This window comes from Sciurus vulgaris (genome assembly GCF_902686455.1).
Source record: "Sciurus vulgaris genome assembly, chromosome: 7".
Taxonomy (NCBI): Eukaryota; Metazoa; Chordata; class Mammalia; order Rodentia; family Sciuridae; genus Sciurus; species Sciurus vulgaris.
The window spans coordinates 13,188,838-13,205,878 of NC_136467.1; positions in this window are offsets into that span (position 1 = coordinate 13,188,838).

Below are 17,041 nucleotides of genomic sequence, written 5' to 3' on the forward strand. Positions count from 1 at the left end.
TTATAGCTCTGTGAAAATGGATTGGTTTAACAAAACTATTCTGATTAAATGAAAAGAGATTAACATTTTTTTGAAATATAAGATAGTAGTGACAAATAATACAATTTGATTTATGCTTAATTTAAGTATAACGAAATTAAATGTCTATCTTTCAGACATTTAGACCTGGTTTATTCAAACAACTTTTGGTCCAGAAAGGGAAGGGAAGAAGATGCAGCATATAAAAGAAAATACAGAGGAAAGTAGAACATGGGAGATGTTGGACAAAATTAAAATGCAAGAATACAAGTGAGTCTGAAGCACACAAAAAATTAAGGAAAAACCTGAGCGATCATTTACCTATACAAGTATCTACTGAAGCACTACAAAATGAGTATGTCTAAAACATTCTGATAGCAGGATTTGTTTGGGGGAAAAATGTTTCACATCTGTAACTAGCACTGTAGACTCAGCTAGACTCCAGCACTTCAGATAGCTGTAACTTTCCAATTTTGGAGGGTGGGGGGAGAGGTTAAAAAAAGATTGGCACGAGCTACTCCAGATTAGAAAGTGTGGCAGCAAGTTCATCGCCAGATTCTTTAGCATGTTCAGAAATGCAAACAGCCCAGACCACTTTAGAGACGCCAAAGGCTGAAGGACTCCGGAAATTTTCTAGTTTGCAGTTCCAGTTGATGACCAGAGATGGCGCTGAGTGTTCAGGGAACCTGGGGCTAACCTGAATCGGAAACTGGAAAGACTCAAGTCTGTGAGCACCGAATCCTCAATTAACCCCAGCAGCATCCCATCGAAGACAGGAGGGGTAAGTAAAGCTAAGAACAAATCAAAGAGACCTGCATTAGGCGAGTCACATTAGGAAGTCTGTGGGAATTAACGTTGGTAAAAGCATGAACCACGTACCACATCAGGAATGCAGACCAAAACGCTCCATTAGGACTGGGGCAGCAGGGTATTTTCCTAAGTTAAGTTGCCCTTTGAGGGAGGTTTTATTTGGGAGGATGACCACAGGAGTTTTCAGGCTTTTATGTTATTGTCTGAATGCACGTGGTTATACTCTTTCAGTGTTAAACAAGGAGGAATCCAAAAATAATGTGGTACAGTCAGAGACTACTATCTAGAGTCTAACTTCATGCATTTTAAATTTTCTATAGGTAAGCAGGTATTTTGTAAATAGGCACGTTCATCTTAAATGAGGAAGACAAACTGCTTCACTCGTAGCAGAGTGAACTGATGTGTCTCTGTGTGTGTCCTTTTCACTTAACATTTGTAAAAACAACTGGAGGTTCTGTATGAAAGAGCACCTCCAGTCAGCATGGCAATCTTTTAAAATAAATCTTTTCAAAAATAATCTTTTAAAATAAATATGTTTAAAAGTAACTCAATGGCAATTTTTAAAAACTTTTTACGATTTTGTGTTGCTTAAATCTCTGTTAAAGACAAAATGTAAAGGCAAAAAATTTTCCAAGTTATACAAAAGGATTTCAAATGGTAAGTGAGTATGTCCTTCTGTACCTTGCTTGAACACCTCCCTCTTCCTTCTCTCTTTGCAAGTATAACTAGGGCACACAGTGTTCTGGTTAAAGAGGTACTAAGTATGACTTTCTGGATACTCAGTGTGGTTTTTGAACAAGCAGCATCAGCATCACCTGAGAGCTTGTTAGAAGTGCAGAATCTCAGGCCTTAGCACAGATTTTATGGGTCAGGATCTGTATTTTAACAAGATCCCCAAGTGGCATGTGTGCATACAATAGTTTGAGAAGTTCTTCTTTAGGTTCTAAAGAGAGCCACTAACTGAACAAGAGACTGCAGAAATGGTCTAACTATAACCAGCAGTCCTACTCCTAGTCTACATAGTGGAAATTCCAGGAGTCAGAGTCAACCATCACTAGAAGCGTTGAGAAGTAGTGTTCATAGTGAGAGATTCCTCCCTTCCAAGGAGGTTAGAGGTGCTCCAAAGGAGTCACAGATGGAGGTGGTGCTCAGAGAGCCCTCACATCTCAATCCAAGGCTGGGTGTCCATTGATTTGTAGGATCTGTGTGACCACGTTGTTGCTTCCCCTTGGAAGGGACTGTGGCACACCATGGAAGTAGGATGTAGTAACTAGTGTCCCAAAGCATCTTGTTCTCTATGATTTTGGAAGGGGTACAGAAGACGTATGAGTTTTCCACTGCTCTGTAAGACCAGGAAGTATAGGCCCAGTAAGGTCATGTCTACTGCAGAACATTGTGGGCATGAACTAGGATCATGGCTGCTATGTTTGAATGGAGAAAGAGTGGCAGAGTGAAGACAGGGGAGCTGCAGTAAGAAAAACAGCCACACAGTCACCTGCGAACCCACCACATGGCTGGGATCAGAAGCAAGGAGAAGGAGCAGACCAGGGTCTAGTGCCCAGCATCACTCTCAGAGTGCTTACTCCCTGGGAAGCAAGAGGAGGAAAATGTAGTTTTGCCACTCTTCACCTCTGCCTTATGCATGCATCTTGATGAGGGAAATTATAGTACTTTTGCTTTAATTTAGCTTTATAACTTCACTAAGGGATGTGATGTTTAATAATTGTTCAGGAAAAAAAAGTGTAACTGCCTCTCTCCACATCCTCCCTGCACATCCTCGTAGGACCGTCCTCACCCAATGGCTGACAAGAACTAGAGCATAAATATGCCAGCTTCCTTTCCCCTCTCTCTCCAGGGAGAGGAAATCTGAGGCATGGTGCACACCATTTCCCAGAAACTTCCAGTGGGGAAACTGGAAATGACTTAAAAAATATCTACTGTGACCGAACCTGACTAACAGGGTTATTACTGTAGTACAACTGAGGACCGGGTAAGGGTAAAAAAAATCATAAAGGTGAATTCCCATAATGGAAAGAAGACCTCTTCTCTGACTTGCAAAATGAGATCAGTGCAAAAATATGAAATGTCTAGTCTGGAGATGTCCATGACGATTTGTAGAGCTGAGTTGTAAAATATAGTGCAGTAGAAATGCGCAATCCAAGTACAGACAATTCTTAGATTCCATTTAGAGAGTTTTGTGGAAACTGTTTTTCAGTTTCTGTTTTCAGAGTCTTTTATTTGTCCTCTTCCTTCCTGCAGTTTGCTTTCTAAGACATGTCATTATATTTCTTTTTTAAATTTGAAGGAAGTTAAGAGATAAAGCCAGTAAAACTCAAAGTGGTAAGTTTTGTTCTTATTAAAACAATTCATCATAAAAGCAAAAGACGTTGTTTAGAAACAATTATCTAAAATATCCTTTACTACCTATGGGTCTTACATTTTTAAGACAAATTCATCATTTTAGATGCAATACAGATTGACAGGAAGAGACCACTCACGCACATGCAAGCTGTTCACGTTTTCCATTCTTTGTGGGTACAGAGCTCAGAACAGCCCCAAGTGGGCTATTGGAGGAACACCTATAACTGAGTTCTTAAAAGGCAAGTAAGTAGCAGGAGGCTTCCTGACATGAGTTTAGACTGAATTCATAGATTTTGTGCATGATTAATAAACCAAAGCTTAAAATGTTACTGAAAGTAATGTAACTATGTAGAAATGTATAGGCAGCATATCACACTGTACTTTTCCTCGGGATCCAAAAACTATGCAGTTGTGGGAGAAACTGCCAGTAGTTTGAGTAAAATGTCAAGTCTTGCACTCAGCAGTGCTTTAATTTTAAGCAACTTGTTACTACTCGGGTAGACTTCCTAGGCATTGCCAGCTTGCTTTGACTTAAGCCAGTGTTCTTCAACCTCGGAACTCCTGACTTTGGACCAGGCAACTTGGCGTGGTGGGGGCCTTCTCTGTGCATCGGCAGATGTAGCGCTTCACTCGCTAGGTGTCGCGATAACCCCAAACACCCCCAGACGTTGCCAAGTAAGCTCGTGGGTAAGCAGCACACAGTGGAAAAGCACTGAATGGAGGTGATATTTACAAGGAGTCGACTCTCCTGGCCTTTGTACACTCGGCATCATCAAAGCACTGTCATCATGCCCAGGGAAAGGAAACTGAGTCAGTGGTCCTGAACCAGGGCTGCTGACAGCTCCCTCTATCTCTCAAAGACTATTTCTGCAAAACCCTAAACCCTGCTCTTCAAAAATAATCAGGTCAAAAGTGCATTACCTTCAGAATTGCATGGGAGTAAATATTTAAGTGCCCATGGATGCTACTTATAAATCATACATTGCAATCTGCTTTCTTTTTTACCTTCCCCTTTGTATTTTTTTCTTCCCACTTTTTTCTCACTTCCCACATTTTCATCTGTTGCACATGGTGGTTCCTGTAAGGGAAGAATGAGGCAGTCATGTCTAGAATAATTATGCTGTAAATTGAAGTTTAATCAGCGAGTCAACCAACCAGTCACATTGTTAAGTGTGGCAATGTCCTTCTGGATCATACTGTGGAGTCTTTCCTTCACTTATCTGAATGCAACATTTATTCTAATTCACGTCCATCCTATCATAATTCCTGTCTCTATCTTGCACACTCCACTTTTTCTACAGTCTGTTTTAGTAAATACAGGCAATTTTACAAAGAAATAACATTGTGTTTGTCACCAGAAATAGAAAAAGATGTGACCGTTGTGAAGAGCAGTAATCATGCATTTGGTATTTCCCAGCAATAACAATAAGTAACAGGTTGGAGATAGGAAAGTTTCAAACAAGAATAAGTGCAGCAAGACCTCGCCTGCAGGTTAAAGGTAGAAATGGAGCATCTGTTACTGCCCTTGGCATTTTCTGGATGTACAACTCAATAACCATCGTAGTTTACTCGTGCAGTTATAACTGGCTTAAAACAAATGTGTGAAGTCACTTCTTACCCACTTGTTCCTGTCCGTTTTCTGTTGCTATAACTGAACACCACAGACTGGATGACTCATAAAGATAGAAGTTTATTTAGCCCACAGTGCTGGAGCAAGGGAAGCCCAGTATCAAGGTGTCAGCGTCTGGTGAGCGCAGTCTTGCAGTTATGACATGGTAGAGGGTTTAACATGGTGAGATAGAGAAAACCCACAAGCTGGGTCTCTCTCTTCTCATAAAGCCATTAATGTTATGATGTGGTTCCACCCTCATGACCTCATCTAATCCTAGTTACCATCTAAGGTCCCACTCCAAATACCACCCACAGGAACCTCAGAGGTTCTGTTTCCAACACATGGTTTCTGGGTGACACATTCAAACCATAGCACCACCAAGACGGTTCTAATAAACAAGGCAGGAGGTAAGGAGAGTGAGCAAGGATGTGAAGGAGCAGGAGCCCTCACACATTGCTGGTAGGGATTTAAAATGTAACAACTACTTTGGAAAACAGCTTGATGATTTCTTAAAAGTTAAACAAGCTTACAAAACACCTTTCAATTCCACTCCTACAAATCTACCTCAGGAAAAATAAGAAAAAACATGTGCCCTAAATGTTTGTTCACAATAGCAGCATTATACATAATTGTAAGAAGTGACAAAAATTCAAAAGTCTATCAGCTCTTGAATGAATTAAAAAAAGTGATGTATCCACATAATGGAATACAACTCAGCAATAAAAAGAATTAGGTCACTGATTTGTGCTATTTGAATGAATCTCAAAAACTCTACTAACAAGTCCAGTGAAAATGACCATATATTATAGGATTCCATTTATAGGCAATGTTCAGAAAAGTTAAATTTACAGAGATAAAAAGCAGATTAGGCATTTCCTGGGGTTGGGGGTAAGAACAGGGATTGATTAAAAATGGGCACAGAGGACAACAGAAATGATCTAAAATTAAATTGGATGTGGTAATGATTTCATGGCTCTGTGAATATACTAAAAATATTGAATTCTACAATTTAAATGAGTGAATTTTATGGTATATAGGTTAACCCTCAACAAAACTATCTAAAAATAAACGGGAAGGCAGGTTGTTTTAGAAAGACCTAGTTTCTTAGCCTTTCTTAGATCACTTTGGTCCATATGTTGACCTGTGTGTACATTCTATGTATTTTATGTGCTTCTGCCCTAGACTTACCAATGGCCTCTACCTTCCCTGAGGGTCTTATCAAAATTCTGAATGAGTAAAATCTCTTTCATTGTACTTAGTAAGTAGTGAAAGGTTAACCTTAAGCAAAAAGAGGTCTAGCCTTTGCCCTAGACTACCAGAGCTGATGTCTAAATCTTGAATTCATGCCTGAGGGGGTGACCCTTGGTCTCTGCGGGTCTGACAGTGTGATGTAGGATGGGGGCTTTGGGTCACAGGGCTTGATTTTTCCTGTGGGAGGAAGGAACTGGAGACTAACTTTGTGAGCCTGACTCTGGGAGAGACTGCTGACTGAGGGTAAGCACCAGGCATCACGTAGTTGAGCTCCAGTAGATCTTGACACACAGGCTCAGGTGAACTTTCCTGATTGGTGCCACTCCAGGCATACTGTCCCACCTTGACACGAGGAGAGCAAGATGTCTGCGACTCCATGCAAGAGGGCAGTGGAAGCTCCGCATTTCCTTCCCTATGTACCTCTTCTTTAAGAGAACCTTATTTCCTATCCTTTCCCTGTAATAAACCCCAACTGTTAGTATAACACCTTTTAGTGAGTTCTGTGAGTTGTTCCAGAGAATTATGGCAACGGAAGGTGGTTTCAGCTAAACTTACAATTGGTGTCAGAAATGAGGGTGATTTTGTGTGGAGAACCTGCCCTCTAACTGCACAGTTGGGTAAACTATTCCCAAAACAACACTTTCTCATTCATGTCGTAAAGTGTTCCGAACTCCATTTTTCAATTGTTCAGGACAGTCACACCTTCAGGATAGAATCTTATTTAGTGTCTTTCTGGAAGGTGATAATTGATAAATGTTAATTGAGCCATGACAAATATTTTCAAGACAAGATTTTAATTCTTTTGTGGAAGTACCAAGGCAGCATTTAGCAACAGATTAGACTCCTAAGAATAGTTTTATATGGACTGAAGATAACCATGGGAATATTCATCTGAACTGAATTAAATGAAGAAGCTTTAGCTTAGATGACAGGTTCATTGGAGGGAATCCAGTATTCTGTCAATTGTTATATAGACAGAACCGAATGATTTATATTTATGAACATTTATATCACATAGACTTCACCTTCGATGTTACAAAAGGCTTGCACATAAATTATCTCATATGATGACAACACACATCTTGTGAGATAGGCATGGCATGCCTAAGATAGTGAACATCTTGTTTATATTTCCATGGTCATTGAGGGATCCCATTACGTAAAAGTGAAGGTCCCTTGCCTAAATTCCCTGTTGTGAAGGCCTCGCGACTTTCCCATCACCAGAAGTTTGAATCAAAAGTGGTATCAGACCCAAAACTGAGCCAGAAATGTGTGTGATGAATTGACGAGACATGAGAAGATGCCAGATCATCTGTCCTGGGAGTATGAGCTGTGAATCCCAGTCACTGGTGTGGAAGCTGAAGCTGGAAGTTGAAAGGATGCAGGAGGTGGGGCAGGGTCTTGTGGGCTCCTGTGAAGTCAAAATCATAGACAAGATGGAGTATGAGTTGTGCAGAATCCAGTAGAAAAAAAAGACAGAATGCCCCAAGAAGTCTTGATAGAAGGGAAGAAATAAGCAGATACACACAGCAATAGGTCCAGTTCAATGGCGGGCAGGAAAGTGTGCAGCTCTGTGCCTGAGCGATCTCAAGGTTGCTGTGGACTCCTTATCAGATGGCCTCCGGTTGTCCCGATGTGTGGATGCTGGGCTAAACCTAAGTGCCTGTTCATATGTAGCCTTTATGTCACCATTGCCACCATCAATCCATCAATAGAAAGACTGGTTTTATTTTTTATATTATATATCTTTCATATTCAAACATAAACTGATGAATTATTAATAACTTTCCTCAGACATGGCTTACTGATTCAATTCTTCTCAGAGAAACATAATGAGCAAAATATGAAATATTTTCCATAAATATGCACCTAATCTATTCCTCAGCTTTGTTTTGAAATTCCTGCCACATAAATATTTTAACATAGCTATCAGATAAAGTGCTTGTTATTTGGATGCATGTTGCTTTGATTTTGAAAGTTTGCTTTACTTGTTGCTATCCCTGGACACAACAGAACTGAGACTTTAAAAACTGATAAATGCAGATTCCCTGAGTCTCCAAATAAGGCTGCTGGAAACCTATTGTGAAAAGCAGCTGTGATACCATGAGCATGTGGCATTAATGTATTTCGTATTTACAAACCGGGCTTCCTGGCTGGCTGAGTTGATGCACAACCTACCCTCAAACTTTTGTGTTTTTTTTTTTTTTTTTTTTTTTTTTGTGAAATATGCTCACCTCTTTGAATGCCTTGCAAAATGTGACTGGTTTTCACTGGTTTTAATTTCTAAAGTTGTTTTTCCTAAAGTTTCTAGCTATGCATCTTTTATTTTTTAATGCTAAGAATTGTAGCATGTTCTTTTAAAACATCTCCTTTTTTTCAGCATACATACGTAGCAACTATTCTTCTGTTTAGTTTACTTCCACCTTTTAAATTTCTTCAGTTATTTTGCATCTGAATCTGTCTTGCTTTTTTCTTTGGATTTTTCTCTTTTTGGGGGGGTGGGGTGGGAATATATTGGCAGTTGAACTTTGTCCTGGAACATTGTTCTCCAAGATTAAGCAGAGCCTGTACTTGTCTAACTATAAAGCTGGGCTGATCATTCTTCTATTATTTATTCCTAGTTCTTGTTCTTATAACCCAGAATACTGGAATTTACCCATGGCTACTAGGAACCTAAAATTGGACCAAGGTTTCCTAACTGCAGTGTCTATGTTATTTGTGTGACATCAGACTGCTTCCCGGAAATAATTCCATTCCACTTTGCTTCAGGTCTGCTCAGTGTTTGCACAGCCATTATTTCAACTGCCCTCTTAGGTAGTGGGGCAGATACAATTTTACAGATAAATAAACCCAGACTGAGAGGAGTTAAATGGCATACCTAAGGTCCAAGAGCTAGTCACAGCTTGCTCTTAAAAAGACTCAGAATCTTCCAAATGTTTTACCCACATGTTGTCATACATTTTAAAAATCAGACCCAATTTAAACTCCAGATGTATCTTTTTCGTACTATGAAACAACTACGTTTCACAGGTTTTGCTTAAGTTACATATTTTCTCCAATTCCCTTTTGCTTGACTCCTTTGTACATAATGTCACAGACAAGGGGCAAAAATGAGCAGAGTGTTTTGTGGGTGCGGGTGTTGATGTATTTCCACGGTACAGCAGCTCTTGGTAGTGGTCATCAGCAAAGGTCTGGTCTGGGGATGTCCTTCTCCTTATTTCTCCAGTGTCAATGAAAATGATTTTTTCCCCCTTTTTTTCCTCTTTCTTTTTTATTTTTTTACAGAAAACCAGACAGTAGACACACACAGGTGGGGCACTGTACTTGGTGGCAACCTGGTGGAGTCCCTTGGTTGTTTAGATTACTGGTGGATGATACCATGGGACATCTGCTGAGACATTCTGCATCCTGGGGCCACAGATTTTGGTCCCAGTATTTGAAAAGCAATCAAAACTAAATAAGAACAAGATACTCAAGGAACTGTGGGAATAGAACACACCGGGTTCACATGACTCAGTCACTGTCATAATCGAATTCAGGCTGCCGAAGGAAAGAAAGCTCATTATTTAAGTGTAGACTCGTTTGAACTGTTTGCACCATTGTTTCTGCAACCTCCAGGCCTTGTGTAGCAAAAGAGCTCTGTGTCCTCCAAGCCCGCTTCTTGCCAGTAAGACAGATCCTGAATTATGGAACAGGATTTGGTCACAGTGCTGCAGAACTGGTACTCTGAGGCATTTTAACTCAGTAAGACTCTAATATCATTTTTCCTTATTTTTAAATAAACCTTCATCTCATTTGGTTCTGCATATCCTATGCAACACATTCAAATGCATGGATAATAAATTACCAAGATTGACTTTGCTTGATGAAAATACAGGCACTTTTAACATATTTTAACACATTACAACATGTGTGCATATATACATATATATATATATGTATATACACATACATATATATTTCTAAAACCATTGTTTATTTGAAAAGAGACAAAGGTGGAAGTGGTGAGTGAAAGAGAGTAGAAGGTCTCTAACAAGTCCAAACAAACTTCCATTTCAGATGAAAACGAGCTTCCAGGTTTCTATACGTCCCACTGTTTGGTTAGGTCTTACAGAGATAGCTGCTTCCTGTGTGAGCAAAGGCTCATGAGGTGAGATTCCTGTTGCTAGAGGTTTCTGTGAGTGACTGTTGAGAGAGCTCTTGTTTTCTCTTACCCAGGATGAAATTCCTCCCCCGACTTTTTTTTTTTTTGGTGACTGTATTCTGATTCTTTTAAGTGAAAGAACACCCTTCTTTTTTCTGATTTTAAATATTTTAAAATGTTTTATTAGCACATTACAATGCACATAATACTGACATACTTGTACATGCATGGAATATAGTTTCTTCCATTTCTGTCCCCCATACTTCCTCTGCCCCACTATCCCCCTGATCCTCCTCCTGTACTCTACTGGTCTTCCTTTTACTTATTTATTTATTTATTTAAATTGGTGCTTTTTTTCTACATAAACATGGGATTCACTATGGTATATTCACATTTTTACTTAGTGTAATTTGTTCAAATTTCATTTTGCGATTCCTCTCTTTTCCCATCCCTCTTTCCTTCTGCTTAACCCTTTCTTCTACTCCACTGATCTCCCTTTTATTTCCACGGGATTCCACCCTCTTTCCCGCTTACTTTGCTCTACCTTCTGTGTATGAGAGAAAACATTCAGCTATTCACTTTCTGAGTCTGGCTTATTTTGCTTAGCACAATATTTTCCAGTTCCATCCATATACCAGCAGATGCCATAATTTCATTCTTTATGACAGAGTAAAACTCTCTTGTGTACATAAACCACATTTTTTTCATCCATCATTTGTTGACAGGCACCGGGGCTGGTTCTAATACTTGGCTATTGTGAATTGTGTTGCCATAAACATTGTATGCCTGAATCACTGAAGTATGCTGATTTTAACTCTTTAGGATAAATACCAAGGAGAAGGATAGTAGGGTCATATAGAGGTTCCATCATTTTGAGAAATCTCCATAGTGCTTTCCACAGTGATTGCACTAATTTGTAGTTCCACTAATAGTGTACAAGTGTACCTTTTTCCCTATATCCTCACCAGCACTTATTATTATTTGTATTCTTGATGATTATTGTTCTAACTGGAGCGAGATGAAATCTCAAAGTAGTTTCCATGTGTATTTCACTGACTGCTAGGAATGTTGAACATTTTTCATACATCTTTTCATCATTTGTATTTCTTCCTTTGAAATACAAATGTTTATTTTTTTTCTTTTTTGCCCAATTATTGATTTGGGTTTATTATTATTATTACTATCATTATTATTATTGGTATCAATTTTTTTTTGGGTTCTTCATATATTTGGGATATTAATCCCCTGTCAGAGGAGTAGCTGGTGAACATCTTTTCCCATTCTCTTTAGGAAAAGACAGCCTTTTAAAAAAGTTGCGTGGGGAAAACTGGAATGAAACTAGATCTTTGTCTTTTACCCTGCACAAGGTCAAGTCAGAGTGGGTGGAAGGCCTAGGGATCATGCCATAATTTTTGCAGTGCTAGAAGAAAACATACTCAACACTTCAACATGTTGGTTCAGGTACTGACTTCCTTAACAAATCCTGAAGCTCAAGAAATAACAGCAAGAATCAATAAGTGGAAAGCATCAAACTAAAAAGGACACACACTTCTTTTATAGTGAGCATCATTTCCCATAATTCTAGTCAAGATGTCTTGACTTCCCATGACCAAAAGATATTAAGCTTGTAACCCAGCTTGTGTGATCGAAGTTACTCTTGTAGGTAGGAGAAACTAGGAAAGGTGGTAGCTACAGGGGAGTTACCTGCATGGTGTTCAATAAACTTAGAACACCCCCTCTTTCTCTCTGTTATCATCAACCCAAGAGATGTAGCAATTTGAGATTTATGCACGTTTGTCAAGAACTCCACAGATACAGAAGCAATCTACACAGAGGTTTTTAAACATCTGTGTGTCCTGTGTAAACACACACACACACACACACACACACACACACACACACACACACAAACATACTTGCTGTAAGGAATTGAATTATGGAGGCTGAGAAGTCCCAAAATTTGTAGACAACATGCTGTGAATCCAGGAGAGCTAGAGGAGCAAGCTCCTGTTTGAGTCTGAGTCTGCAAGCAGGAGATTTATGGTCAGCCAGGGAAAGCAAATTCTTCTTCACAAATTCCATTTGTTCTGCTGTTATGAAATTCCATGGACTGTCCACCTCCTCATTTCTGGAGGCTGAAAAGTTCAAGATCGAGGCATCAGCAGATCCAGTGTCTGGTGAGGGCTGGTTTCTCTGCTTCTAAGACAATACCTCATTGTCACATCTTCTGAGTGCATCCTTCAGGTGAGATGAATTCTGGACCCCAGGTGGAGGAAGTGGACAACTAGGAAGAAGGGGCAGGTGTGAGTTCCCTTCAATGCTCTCGTGAGATCCCCAGTCCCATGGATGAGGAATCTGCCCACAGGACTTAGTCACCTCCCGAAGGCCTCACTTCGGTTTTTTCAGCTGGGTCACCATGCTGTCCCTCAGATTTTCTGAATGCATTCATCCTTCATCACTGGAACTTTACATCCATTCACTAACTTCTCTCCCCATTTCCCCTCTCCCCTCTCCCCTGGCAACAGCCATCCTACTCTCTATTTCTACAAGTTGGACTATTTCTGATTCAACAAAACAAGTGAAGTCATCTGCTACTTATCTTCCTTTTCTTGTTTATTTCACTGAGTATAATGTCTTCTGGTTTCATCTATGTTGTAGCAAATGACAGGATTTCCTTCTTTTTTTAAGGCTAAATAATATCCAAGACATACTGATATTACCTGAAGATCAATCAAGCATTCTTTCACTTATTAGGTGTCACTTTCTGCTCTTTAACCTGATAGACATCTTTATTTCTATCTGGAGAGGTTGTTCTCAGATATAGTGAAAAATATTGAATTCCTTCTTACTTCATTTAAAACGTTCTTCAATTCAGTTCACTACTGTCTAGTACCTAATGAGACACCCTCTCTTACTTTTTTCCATAATTCTCACTCTTGAGGTAGTTCAAACACATACGGACAATAGACTTTGTTTGCATATTTATATATCACCTTCAACTCGTTGTTCATGGAATAATTTTATTGAATTTCAATTAATTGAAATTAGTAGCCAACACATGCTTAGGACAAAAAGCTAATTTAAGGCAGTTTATAATATGCAAAAATTAAAATCAAATAGATAAAGGTAGATGGGGAACACTCAATATACCCTGATGAGAGAACTTGAGAGACCACATTTACCTCAAACGTTTGACCCTGTGCAATTTGCTACATCCTATGGTTTACATGCCAACAGCTCTGGTTGTCACTGGATTAGAACATTCAAACCCCACAATGGCCACCAGTCATCTTGTCCCTAACTTCCTCCCTGTCTCAAAGCTTTCTTTGTTCTTTAAAGAAGAAAGAAGGCTGCTTTACATATATTCTTTTAAATCAACCAGCCCCTCTTCTACCACACAGCTCACCACGCTGCCTGACCAACCTGAACTCTTGTCAAACAGTTGGTGTCATCCTCTCACTCCTGATGGGTGGTTTTTTTCTTTAAAACTTATTTGGAATCTGTAAACCTGGAACCCATCTTGGCTTGCCCGAAATTTGTGTGTCCCCATTTGTAACTCGGATCAGCCCCAGTAGATCCTCTTTGTTTCTTAATCAGTTTGCCTTCAAATTGTTTAAGGTTGCACAGTAACAAATGCTTTTTCACAGGAATTAAAAGAAAGAAAAAGAGAAGGCTATGGAAATTTAAGGAAGAGAGAGAAAATATCTGACAGTGGGGAGAGATTTCAGATGCTGTCCACGTGCTCTCTGTCTTTAAACAACTGCATGAGAGGACCTCCCAGGCATGTAAGATGTCTGAAACAAAGACAAGGTCTCAGAATGTGACAGGCAGACTGGAGAAGGGTCGGAAGAGCAGGCGTGGTTACTGTGTGTGCATTGTCTGTTGAGGGGTGGTCATGGAAGGTCAGAAGGGCTATGCTTCTTTGAGAAATTCTAGAAAGTGTGCTAGAGATTTCTTTGGTCAAGTTTTCTATATTTCTCTCTCTTCTTTTTTTAGTTCAGATATGCTATGTCCATTTCAGTGGTTGGTATTTAACAATGGTGTTAAAACCTACTTATCTTTTTCAAGGGCTTCTCAGTCTCCCCAAGCCATTCTTGATAAATGTTCCAACTCAAATCCCAAACTATCTTTCAATAATAACTTCTGCATAAAAATAAAATGCAAATTAAAAAATAAGATGTAAAGCTTAGTTTTTATTTACTGGTATTGTCACCCTTAATAACTGGTTGTTTGTGTCTGCGGTACTTTACCGTCCCTCAACAGAGACAAGCTCTCCTTCAGTGTCCGGGGAAGGGACTGAGGTCTGAAATCAACCAAGCATATTCTCTGCAGCTCCCAGGACCCTGTACTTGTCCTGTGGAAACTGATTGCTCACTCCACTCCCAGGGAGAAAGCCTTTATAGAAGCTGGTGCTTTTAGAAAATTTGAAGTCCTGATTTTTATGAACAAATATTTTCTGAAGCTACAAAAGAGGATCTTAGTTTTAAACACAATAAATAGAAAAGGAACAATCAGGGGTGAAGACAAGTCCAGGAAATCTGGGCAAGAATTTAAAAAAACAAAAACAAAAAATAATTCAACAGGGAGCTATCATTTTCCAAACAAAACAAAACAAAACAAAACAAAAAAAACAAAAAACAAAAAAGCAAAAAACAAAAAAAACAATGTTTTAATGGGGCATATAACTCTGGTCCCATCCACTTGGTATCTCTTGAGCTTAGAAGTTCAGGGCCACCTAAGCCACATAAGACCCTGACTCAAAAAAAGTAATTAGTTGAATACTGCATTTGTACCCACATGTTACTTGGCAACACTTCTAGTTATTGTCCAATAGGTGAACTTGGTTTGTATCGGTTAAGCAATAAATGTTTCCAGATTAAATTATGTGATAATAAAATAACAAGAGGTGTAATAATAATTATAATAAATACATTCTTACCAATATAGTAATTTATATGAGACTTAGAATCCCTTATATATTTAGCATATAAAAGTAGACATGTCATCATTTGAACAGTATGTATCCTCAAGTAATTTGAATCTGCTATCATATATCTGCATGAAAAATAATGAGGGTGTTTGGTGTTGGTTTCTATGGAAACCTATCCTTTGATTACTGACGGATTTCACATGGATCATTTCTAGCCACACAGGTGTAATGTTTGAAGACAGAACAGAAGGTGAATATTGAACAATTATAAGAGATACATCCTCAACACTAGTTTTTTGAAGATGCAATAGATAAAAGAGATGTTGGGAGGGATTTCAAGTCAATTTTTAGTTCTAGTCAATAGATGAGCTTGGAGCCCAGCACTGCCCCAGTGGCTGCAGCAATAACCAAAAAGGACAAAATTTAATAAAAAGCTGTTGACACAACTTTAGTACCAAAGTGTAGTCTTATTTCAATGTTTGAGTTTAATTACCTAAAAGTCTAATGAATTTTGTTATTTTCTGATCTGTATTCATGGATCATATTAACAAAAGCATTCTTAATATTGTTTATTGAAGTAGGTGTCCTTTCCTTGAAGAACCATTTTGGAAAAGTCATTAACCTTTACTGAAACAACTGAGGAATATGACCTTTGCTTCTGCTTTCATTCCTTGTTCTTTTTCATTGGTTTCCAGACAAAGATTTTAAGACAAAAATGAAGTCTTTGTGATGTTTTCAACAGCAGCATTTGCAGTGTGACATGTTGTGCTTTTACTAAGGGGTGACAGTTTAGAAAATGATATTTTTGTGGTTCACTTAACCTAGTTACAATTCAGCTTCAACATCTGAATATACACAAGACAAAGATCAACGTGCTGGTCAGTTTTCCATTGCTGTGACAAAATACCTGCAAAAACAACTTACAGGAGAAAAGATTTATTTGGACTCATGGTTTCAGAGGTTTCAGTCCACAGTAACTTGGTCCCATTTCAGAGGACACGTGGTGATGCAGACCATCACCTCTAGGAAGGTGTGGTAGAACATAGCTGCTCACCTCATGGTGGCCAGGAAGCAGAGGGGGAGAGAGAGAGAGAGAGAGGGGGGGGGGGGGAGGGAGGGAGAGAGATAAGGTATTCTCTTCCAGGGCACACTGCAGTGACCTACTTTTTTCAATTAGACCCACTGTTTACACCTTCCCAATAGGCAACCTCCCAATAGACCATTTAGTTATGAACCTATTAGTGGATTGATCCATTTATGAGATCAGAATCCAGATGATCTAATTACTTTCCAAAAATCCCACTTGGAACATTGGTTCATTAGGGCCTAAAACTTCAACATATGGACCTTTGGAGAACATTCTAGGTCCAAACAATGGCAATCAAAATCAACATAGGAACATGGTATAAGTAGCATAAAATAACTGAAATTGCTACACACCACACTCTCTTATATAGGTCTTACAAAGTGCGTGTTTATTATAAATTTAAGTTCAAATACTCTTTTAATTAGGTGATAAAATATGATCTATTATATTTATCTAAAATATTTTAAACAATAATGACTTTTCCTCATGGTATTTTTATGGTTTTACTGGTAGTTTTAAATTTGAGTTAAAATATATATGCATCTTTACTGAATTCTTAAATTTTTTTTTTTTTTTTTTGTATCATGGATTGAACCCAGGGATCTTAACCACCAAGCCACATCCTCAGCCCTTTTTTATATTTTATGCTGAAACAGAGTCTTGAAGAGTTCCGTAGAGCATCACTATGTTACTGAGGCTGGCTTTGAACTTGTAATCCTCCTCCCTCATCCTCCCTAGCCGCTGGGATTTCAGGCCTGTGCCACTGGTCGCAGCGAATTCTTACACCTTCTTTAGACCAGCTCAACTGTCACTGGGAAGTATTCCATA